We start from the raw sequence: 11,283 nt of genomic DNA, 5'->3' as shown, positions 1-11,283 counted from the left end.
ATTGTTTATTATTCAGATTTCTCACATGCAATGGGATAACATTAAAAGATGTACACCAATGTAACCCGTTCCAGTTCTAGTTTTACTCAATCTCAATATTTTACTGAAAGGTTATCCTTAGATCTAACATTATGAGTATGGACTTCACTCCTAGTCTGAAGAACATTTAAGTTATGTTTTATGTATAGCAAACATTGCAGTATGTACATTGATGGAACTGTTAGAATTTTTAATTTAATAAATTGATTTTTGCAGTCATCTCTATAACTAAGGCCTGAGATAATCCTAATTGCTTGTCTCTGCTGCGCGAACACATCCATAGCAGAAGTAGCATGACCCCACACAATAAGTGCATACGATATTGTGAGATGAATACAACCATAATATGCTGTCACTAGTTAGATAGAAAGGTCGTGCTTTCATAGTACCTGCGACATTACAGGTCGCTCTCTGTCAGTCTGACCATATTGAAGGTCTAGGCTTTGAGTAGCAGTAACCATTCATAGATGTAACACTCTGCTACGTATCGCTTATGCTCACTCTTGTCCAAAGTTACGATATCAAAAATGTCGTAATCATTCGTCTGTTGTCTTATCTCTAGCTACTGATGAGAACTAATGAATGCGAAACTGGTACATGTCTGGTGTACATATCGACCTATAAATGATTCTAGACATTGCATGAAGCCCACAGGGTAGTTGTTTCCTGCTATATCGTCAGTTAAAAAATCGGTTTGCCTAGTTGGCGAGGGAAGTCGTGCTTTCTACATAGTTCGCTTCATACATTACCAATTTAATCTAAATTTTCTCGTTTTTAAAAGTCATAATCGAAAATTTTTAATACCTACAAAAATAGTTACAAAGTTGTTGAAAAGAGAAAGAAATTTGAGTTTCCTTAATGCTATGTTATTATAATCTATAAAAGGTACAGGAAAACTAAAGACATTATTCAGAAACTCTTACCATTATTGACTTTTTCGTAATTGAACTAACTTTGTATATCTCTCACCTTTCCCGTGATTCTCACATTGAACATTCTTAAGTGAATTAGATTAAATGTAGTTGAACATTAGTACTAAGTATTGAATCATGAATCATATTATTATTTATAAGCATCTGATATTCGTCAAATATTATTGCAAAGAGAATTAAGTGAGTTCCATTAATTAATCATTGTTTTAAAGTTTAGGATTGAGATAACCTAAAGTTGGCATTTTGCAGCTGAATCATTTAGCTCTTACATCAATTAACTTCATAAAAGTCAAGAACTGCTGAAGTGGCTGTCATTATTAATGTTCTTTAAAACAGTTTCATATTCTATTTCAGAACTGTTATCATCTCAGACACTGTATCTAAATTGGTCATATATGTTGGGGATATTTTAGTTGTATTTTAATATAAATAATATTATATTCGTTGTCGCTATAGTAAGCCACTTATATAATTTCGACTGGAGCCCAAATTTTATACCTAAATTACCTAAATATTTCATAAAATGAAAAGGTTAAATTTGTCTGTGTGTAAAATTAAGTTTCACGTCTATAGGATGTAGGGATTGGTAGGAGCACAAGTTAATTTCCTAATAATAAATGTATTTGACAATTTTTAATTTTCCGGGTAAAATTCTCAGAAAATATTTTTTTATTCAAAATCTAATTGTAATTATGTATTAAAGTTCAATATTGCAATAAAAGTTAAAACTGGTCCCAATTAAGCAAATGAAAATACAACAGGACTATACATTTTTAAACTTTGTATCTACAAACAAATATATACTCTCGATTAAATGAGTTTTTTATAGTAAAATAAATATATATATAAGTATTAAAGTTTTTATGTCATAACAGTTACCTACTGGGTACAAATAGTTTTATGAAAGAGTTACGGAATATTTGTCTCCGCTTTGTTTATAAAATCTGGAGTGCCCATTACCAAAACGATTTTGAAAAGGTTAAGTATTAATATTGACAACTAACTTATATAACTTAAGGTCATAGGTTCTCAAAGGGTTCTAAGAATATTTCTTTAACTGGTGTTACATTTTTAACTGTAATTACAATATACAGGGTGGCCAAATGAAAACGAAACAGAGCCATTTTCAGGAACTGCGTCAAGATTGTAGAAAAACGCTCAGACCCGTCGATTTTAGATTAAAGGGGGACATTCTTTGCTGGTATTTTTGACTCCGCCACTTTCACCCCCAAGCAAGGGTAAGCATCACCCCAAAATATTTAAATGGCATTGGGGGTTGAGTAATATTTCTTTTGAAAGCTCTTACAATTCTCTTTACAACAGACTTTAAATTTTATAATTCCGCCCAATACTTTGAAAAAAATTTACATTTTAAAATTTAAATTATGTTTAGTTGCTTACTTACTACTTAGTTGATTAAATGTTCAAACTGATGACCGCCCGCTTCCATACAAGAATAAAGATTTTGTTCGAAACGTTCGCGCACATTCCGAAGCATTTCCGGAGTGATTCGACGGCATTCGTCGACGATTCTTTGACGCAAATCTTCCAGCGACGCTGGCTGTGTTTTATAGATTTTACTTTTTAGGTATCCCCACAAAAAGAAATCAAGGGGCGATAAATCCGGTGATCGTGGAGGCCACTCAATGCTGCCTCTTCTCCCAATCCAATTCCGTAGAAAACGTTGGTCCAAATACTGACGGACAATTAACGCATAATGCGGAGGAGCACCGTCCTGTTGAAAAATCAAATGATCTTCATCATACTCTGGAACATTTTCAATAATATCAGTCAAGGCAGGGTCAATAGCGTCTTCCAGTAATTGCAAATACATTTGGCCAGTCAAATTACCAGGTAGAAAAAAAGGACCCACCAGCCGGTCACCGAAAATTCCAGCCCATACATTTAATTTTTCCGGTTGCTGTGTATGCACCTCGTGAAAAACTCTTGGGTTTGAATCGGACCAATAGCGGCAATTGTGACGATTTACCGTCCCGTTCAAGAAAAAACTGCATTCATCAGAAAAACAGATGTTAAAAAGGAACTGTGGATCGTTCCCTGCTCGCTCACTCATTATTTCGCAAAATTGCAAACGGCGGTCATAATCATCCTCATGAAGTTCCTGGACTAAATGTATTTTGTATGGATGGAATTTATTCTTCTTCAAAATGGTTTGTATGCTAGTTCGATTGATCCCAGACACAGATGCCAGCTGCCTCGTACTTAATGTAGGATCAAGATGAACTTGTCCCAAAACTGCAACTTCACTAGCTTCATTAACTATAGGTTTTTCAATTTCTCGTTTTTTATTGGCTACGTTCCCTGTCTCTTGAAATTTTTTTACTAACTCTAGAACATACTTCCTCCTGACATGTCGATCTTGATGTTGTTCATTAAATAGCTGAGCTGTTCTATTCGCACATTTATTGTTCATAAAGTAAAGCGAAATGATATCTACCCTTTCCGCAATGGAATAAACCATAGTGTTTAATTTTCAAAAACACAATTAAATAAACTACCAACCAACGCTTCCAAATAATACTAGAAAATAATTTGGAATCCACTAATTTTACGTTCATTGTGTGTGTATAGCATTCATTTCTGTTTTTTACAATTGTGTTTTTTTTTACGAAAGTGATAACAAATCGCCAAAAACCAATGTAACGCAAGAAATACTAAATTTATACCATTGGCGTACTTAACTCGAATGACTGACATTTTTACCGTTACTAATTGTTTGTACATAAGTTTCAACTTTAAAATCAAAATTCTTAATAAGTATTGGGCGGAATTATAAAATTTAAAGTCTGTTGTAAAGAGAATTGTAAGAGCTTTCAAAAGAAATATTACTCAACCCCCAATGCCATTTAAATATTTTGGGGTGATGCTTACCCTTGTTTGGGGGTGAAAGTGGCGGAGTAAAAAATACCAGCAAAGAATGTCCCCCTTTTATCTAAAATCGACGGGTCTGAGCGTTTTTCTACAATCTTCACGTAGTCCCTGAAAATGGCTCTGTTTCGTTTTCATTTGACCACCCTGTATATAAAACCTTGAGTAGGCCTAGTTACATTTAAATACCTACCTACTTGTAGTCAAAACCAAGGAAGCATTTATTAATTTTCTTTTGTTTCTACAAAAGAATAAAAAATACTTTATGTTTTTGAAGTTATGGTGCATCATCAAATTTTTTAAAGTTCTATTTGTAGTGATACATGTAATTTTGAACACTTTTAACTAAAACCCTAAAGAAGCAGAATAGAAGCAATAAACTTGTCAGTGTCAGGCTTTTAATCATTTCTTAATGTGTTATAACCAGAGAGCGGACAATTTGTGACTTTAACCTTGAACATAGATATGTCATTCATAAACCTAGATACATTATCCATGACGCAGTGGCGTGTCGGGTATGCATCGGAAATTTACGTGATAATTACTATTTTGAAACACTTTACTCATATAGTGAAGACAAAAAATCTTAATTCCTATATCGACTGATTTTCCGAAAAAATACATTTCAATTATGAATTTGCACAAATTATTTTTTATAAGCGTTTGTTTGTTTAACACTCACTACTAAGCATAAAAGCTGATAACAATAATGGAGTTTACTGCTTTAGCACATTGTTATTGCATATTTAAAGGCAAATATAGGTAATAAAGAGGCTTTTATGCCGCACCGATATCCAGTAGTTGGGTTTTCAATTCAGTGATAGAAGCTAATAGATATTTCATTAAATACAATTCAGACTCAAGCACCTAGGTCAACTTTTCGATACGCAAAACGTCCATAAAGTCTAACCCTGTAGAGACTTTCATGGTCAACAAATGATTAAAGCAGACGACCCTTTTCACGTGATTGTTGTGAAGGGCTAAATCTATTCTTAGTGACAATGCGTACGCGATGTTTACCCTCATCACTTCAAAAATTGAAATTGATACAGTCACCTAATCCGGAACAGATATAGCTAGCTCGGATTTTTTGGCTTAAAAATAGATATCTGTTTCGTACTTTTCAAGTAATTGACACAAGAAAATAGAACTAAAGTAATTGCAAACAACTGATATTTCCATTAATGAAGTATTATATTTACAGTGTACAATATAATTAGTTTATTAAACAGTTATAAGAAATCATAATTTCCTAATTTTGTAACATTTTTTGTATGATAACCAACTATAATAGACTTAACTTATACTGACTGGAGCAATTTACTTATATATGCATATATAAATATTAACATCTCAGATAAATCTTTTGAATGCGTGGTATCCCCGCAAAATATTTTTTTTTCGAAAATTGTCATTAAAAGTTGATTTTTACATGATATTTATTAAGTGCAAAAACAACAGTTTTTTATCTACAGAATGTAATAGTTTTACATCCAAAAATCAATGAAATTATAGATAATAAAATTTGTTCACCAGTTTATTTGTTATTATCAATAAAATCATAAGGCATAGAAATAATTAATAACCAATTTAATTACCAATCAATTTAACAGGTAACCAAAGAATATTTGTTATCAAAATATATACAATACCTAAATTTGTAGATGGCATATGCATATGTCAAATTTCGCAATCTAGTATCAAAAATAACTTTTTATGCACCTTTAATATAGTTTGCTTAGAAACTTCTTACGTACAAGGAAAGTTATCGAAGTGTCAATCATCGATTTCAAAGAAACTTCGCTATATTGCAGAGTACAAAAAAAATACGTATATTTTCTTTTCTACCGATAAACCCTAACCCCAAAGAAATACTTTTTTCAAAAATTCTATGTTTCTAATTAATTAAATTTAATTCAGACAGATCCCAATTAAAGTATCGGTCATAAAGCACCCGTAAACATCTGTTAACGTTTATCCAAACACATCAGTGGTTCGGCAGATTAATTCCCAGTATTTCCCTATAGGCCGGTCAAATTCGACAATAAATTCGCAAAACATGTTGTATATCTGATTTTTTAATATGTTGTTTGGACCCATTAGGGCTATGTATACCCAAGTTTGCAACTCTCAAAAAGTTGTGGAAAAATTTTTACACACCAAAAATCGCGAAATTTTTGGACTTGTTTCAGATTCTGCTCTATACATCCTAATCCATACATTTTTCGCCGAAAGCTATTCTATATGTTTTTTAAGAGCATCAAATTTATGACAAACTAAGCCCAACCGGAGCTCTGTAGGTCAATTGGTTACCGAATTACGGAACTTTAAAAATGGGGCAGTTTTTCCAAAAATTGAATATTTTAGTTTTAGACCTTCTTTGGACCGAAATTGCGTCGAAACCATTGATCCTACGAGTAGAACTTGTAGAATATAATTTGTAGGCAATTTCATTACCTTTAAATTAGGCGAGAGCGGGGTCTGTAAGCCTCGTAGTTCTCTCAAAATCGCAAAAAAAAACATATAAGGTAAAATCACATTTTTCCAGAAATGTTCCATAACCTTTCCTATCTTCTTTTTTGGTTTGGGAATGAAAAAGAAGGCATGAAATCATTTAAAAGAACGGTGAAATGTATTTTAATATAAACATAAGTAATCAAAAGTACAGTAACTTAATCGATCAATCAGTCAATCAAATTAGACACATCAAATTCGTCGCCTTGTTTTTGATGGCCCTGGGCCGTCACTTTCGTTGCTCTCTTCAATAGGTATGTCTTCCATTTTTGGTGGGTCGCCGTCTTCGTCCCCTATAGGTAGGTACTCCACTATTGGTGGATCGTCAGGGTTGTCTTGAGGCTCGTCATCGTCGTCCTCTTCAATGACGATAAGGACAGCGTTCTGGCACGTTTCCCCAGAGCAGTAGCACAGATCACTTTGAGGCAAGTGCAGCCACCTTTGCACCCCTTCTTGCATTTGCAAGAGAGGAGTTTTAGGAGCTCTGCGGGGGCAGGAGCTTACCGACTAGTAATGGGGATGAGTCCAGCCGAGGTCAATTCCCAACCCCAGTCCAGGTGGCCTCTTTCTCCAACCCCAACCACTTTTGCACCTGGTGGTATGTGCGGTAGTGGTGATACGACGCAGCCTCTGTGATTGAGGGCAAACGGGCCAGATTCGCTTTGGCGTTGGCTGCTGTCTTCACAAAAGTACGAAAGCGTACCTCGTTGAGGGTGTTTTTCGTTTCGTCTCCTCCATATAGGGCAACTAGGCACTTGTCACCGGCTGCTGCGACATGTTGGTGTTGGTATCTTTCTGGAGGAAAACTCTTGCTTAGTCCATGAGGGCTTGATTTTGTCTGAAGTGGCCCCACATTTTCATCTTCAGAAGAGGTGGTGTCGCACCCAGTAAATGCCTGGATGAAAAGTTCAAATCCAGGTGGTAGCTCCATTTCCCCTTGGTTGAATGAGCTGGTGGAGAATTGGACGAAACCCGCCTCACCTCTGCCACTCGTCTGGAAGTATACGTTTGTGCAAGTGGTTGGGGGTGGAGAAAGAGGCCACCGACTCTGGGGTTGGGAATTGACCTCGGCTGGACTCATCCCCATTACTAGTCGGTAAGCTCCTACCTCCGCAGAGCTCCTAAAACTTCTCTCTTGCAAATGCAAGAAGGGGTGTAGAGGTGGCTGCACTTGCCTCAAAGTAGGGCTCAGATGTTCTGTGATGTGTGCTACCTGCTCTGGGGAAACGTGTCAGAACGCTGCCCTTATCATCATTGAAGAGGACGACAATGACGAGCCTCAAGACAACCCTGACGATCCACCAATACTGGAGTACCTACCTATAGGGAACGAAGACGGCGACCCACCAATAGTGGAAGACATACCTATTGAAAAGAGCAACGATAGTAACGGCCCAGGGCCATCAAAAACAAGGCGACGAATTTGACTGTGTCTAATTTGATTGACTGATTGATTGATTAAGTACTTTTCATTACTTATGTTTATATTAAAATACATTTCACCGTTTCTTTAATTGATTTCATGCCTTCTTTTTCATTACCAAACCAAAAAACAAAAGATAGGAAAGGTTATGGAACATTTCAGAAAAAATTTGATTTTACCTTATATGGGTTTATTTGCGATTTTGAGAGAACTACGAGGCTTACAGACCCCGCTCTACGCTTAGTTTAAAGGTAATGAAATTGCCTACAAATTATATTCTACAAGTTCTACTCGTAGGATCAATGGTTTCGACGCAATTTCGGTCCAAAAAAGGTCTAAAACTAAAATTTTCAATTTTTGGAAAAACTGACCTATTTTCAAAGTGCCGTAATTCGGTAACCAATTGACCTACAGAGCTCCGGTTCGGCTTAATTTGTCATAAATTTGATGCTCTTAAAAAACGTATAGAATAGCTTTCGACGAAAAATGTATGGATTAGGATATATAGAGCAGAATCTGAAACAAGTCCAAAAATTTCGCGGTTTTTGGTGTGTAAAAATTTTTTCACAACTTTTTGAGAGTTGCAAACTTGGGTATACATAGCCCTAATGAGTCCAAACAACATACTAAAATATCAAAGATACATCATGGTTTGCGAATTTAGCGATTTTTTGTGTCGATTTTGACCGGCCTACTAGGCCAGTCACTAAACTTACAAAGAAGAATGCAAGCTGGAAGTGGAGTGAAGAATAGCAAGTAACGTTCGAGGTATTAGTTTCAGTACCCCTGCTCAGATAAAAGTCAATCATCTGTTCTGTAAACTGACGCTAGTTCGTATGTAATTGGTGCAGCATTTTTATAAGGAGAAGTATGCTAGCAGATTACTGACTGACCTCGAGGGTGACTACAGTACTGCAGAAAGGGAGGCTTCAGCTCTAAACAGGGCAAATTTCAAGGCTACACAAAAAATGTACCAGACTACTATAATCAGTTATAATCAGACTAAACATTATATTGGTTCATGATGCTAAAATCCCCGATGCAAGGAGGGCCTTTGCATTAAAACCCCACTACAAATCCACTCTTAGAAAGAGAATAACTGACAAGTAAGTAACTGACAATTTGTCCCGTCCATTTTGTACAGAGGAGAAAGTAGTCATGTGGTGTATGCTCATTTGAAACACATTTTTCAACTCAGGGTTTTAAAGAATTAAGGAACGAATAACTGAGCGACCCAGAGATGAAGATGGTAATGGACTTTTAAAGGATACATCATGACTAATGGTGTAGGTACTATAGATACGCTCCAGATGAAGAAAGAGTCCCAAATAGTGATACTTGAGTCTGCTAGGTCCCGAATAATGCAGCAATATCTTGTAATGCATCAATATCATGATACGTCTACAACAAGTCGCAATGGAGATTAAAGCACTCTACACAGAATATGCAGCAGATATTATTGGAAAAGTATGAGCAAGTACGTAAAAGACTGTATTCAATGTTAAAGGTATAAATCACCTGAAACCCGCTCCAGTGAATCAACAGGTTCAACCATTTTTATCGATATATTTTGATCACTACTTTTATAAGAAAAAGGGCATCCATCAGTGGGAATTTATTGTCGAACACAGAGCAGATGTAAATTTTCTCTTTCAAACAAGTAACCGCCAAAGCATGTGTAAAAGCCATCACCACGTTATTTTACGTTGTAGGTATTCGACCTTTCAAAACTTTAGGTCTAAATTTTACATTTTTACAGTATTTTTTAAGTATTAATGAATTTAATTCTTATTAACAAAGACTACAGTTTTACAGTATCTACTCATCAGACAAATTTAAGAGCGGTATAATTCATTTAATTTTAAAGTGTTATAAGTAAAACTCGAGGTAAAACCGTTCCATTCAAAAGTAAGATCCAACTTATTACCAGTTATCTACACGTGTCAGCTTCAACTTCATCAATCACATAAATAAACTGTCTGCTGATATAACTTCCCTTGGCTTATTTAATTTGTATTGGTAGAGACTGTTATTGTTATGTATCTCACAAAAGGGATCAAGTCTAGTTTCATTGTTCTTAGCTATTACCTTATTTAACCGAACTTTTCCCTCCTTTGTTTTTACTATTAACTGACGTAACTTGAATTAATTGGGCTCTTAAAAATAGAAACATGTTGAGGCCGACATTAAGCCCCCTTCTGATGGGTTTCTTCTGGCTGTTCTTGGTTCCCCGATAATTAATGGTTATTATACCTAATAAATTCAACTAATCTCATAAGCTGTGTTTCGCTTATTACCTTACAATGGATGAAGGCGGTGAAATGAAAAAAGTTTTATAATTTTGTGAATGTTTCATATAAAAAGACCTTGGTTTGTGCACTTTTTTCGAGCGTACTCGACGGAATTCGAGGAAAATTTTTGTATTTATGATAAAATATTACCTAGAAATTTGTACAGACAAATTAATTGCTTGCTTTATATGCATATAACGTAATATTCCCATTTTATATATTTTTTTGCTTCCTATTGTACTATTCTGAATAAAATACTTCTTCACAGATCAAGTTACAAGAAATTTGGCTCCTACGTGTTTTATATTTTATTATGGCAAATGCGGGAAAGGTAATGTAACTCTATAGCATGTTATGCAAGTTTTTTTATTGCATATACATCTACAGAAACGTGAAACCGAAGACTACAATCGTAAAATATATGATATAATAATTTCTGAGATTAAACGCAGGTTTAAAATTGAGAATAATGAAGGTGTACTTGCTATGTTAAAGCTGTTTATTGACAATAACTTTGTCTGTTTTTAAGAGTGTGAAGTATTCAAACTATTGTATACACTTCTTATGATAATAGTTGAAAATGAGCGTTGTTTTTCCTATTCAAAAAGAATAAAACCTATTTTTACTTTGTTTAAAGCATGTTGGGCTAATTCCAATGCATACCTAGCTAGATTTTTGTTATCGAAGAACTTTGTTTGGCTTCTTGGTAAGATTTTTAGAAATTAATTTGTTGAATATATTTCTTAGCGAGTGATGATTGTGCACATTCATTACAAATACGGAGAGTGTGTAGCTGAGATTGTGCGCAAATTACGTGGAATTTTCAGTAGAATGAACGCCTCAATTGAAACAATGGTGAAAAGCACACTGTAATAAAAAAGTATGATAAAATTCCTTGAACTTTCCATGGTAACCTGTTACCATGAAATACTTATTACAGTGCAATGCAAGTTAATTGGATGTTGGTGAATCAACAAGTGGACAGTGATGTTGCCAAGAAAATCATCTTTAGCGACGAGACGCATGACCACCATCTTAGTGGGTATGTGAACAAGCAAAACTGTATTATATGTTTTGTGAGCAAAACTGTCAAATATTTGGAACAAAGGCAATCCTTGGGTCACTCACGAAAGAAAGAATGCGTGACTCTGTAGTGTGGATTTTACGCTGGTGAAGTGATTGGTGTCTTCTTTTT

This window comes from Anoplophora glabripennis, unplaced genomic scaffold (genome assembly GCF_000390285.2).
Source record: "Anoplophora glabripennis isolate ALB-LARVAE unplaced genomic scaffold, Agla_2.0 scaffold117, whole genome shotgun sequence".
In the NCBI taxonomy this organism is placed as follows: Eukaryota; Metazoa; Arthropoda; class Insecta; order Coleoptera; family Cerambycidae; genus Anoplophora; species Anoplophora glabripennis.
Note: the sequence above shows the minus strand (reverse complement) of the source record.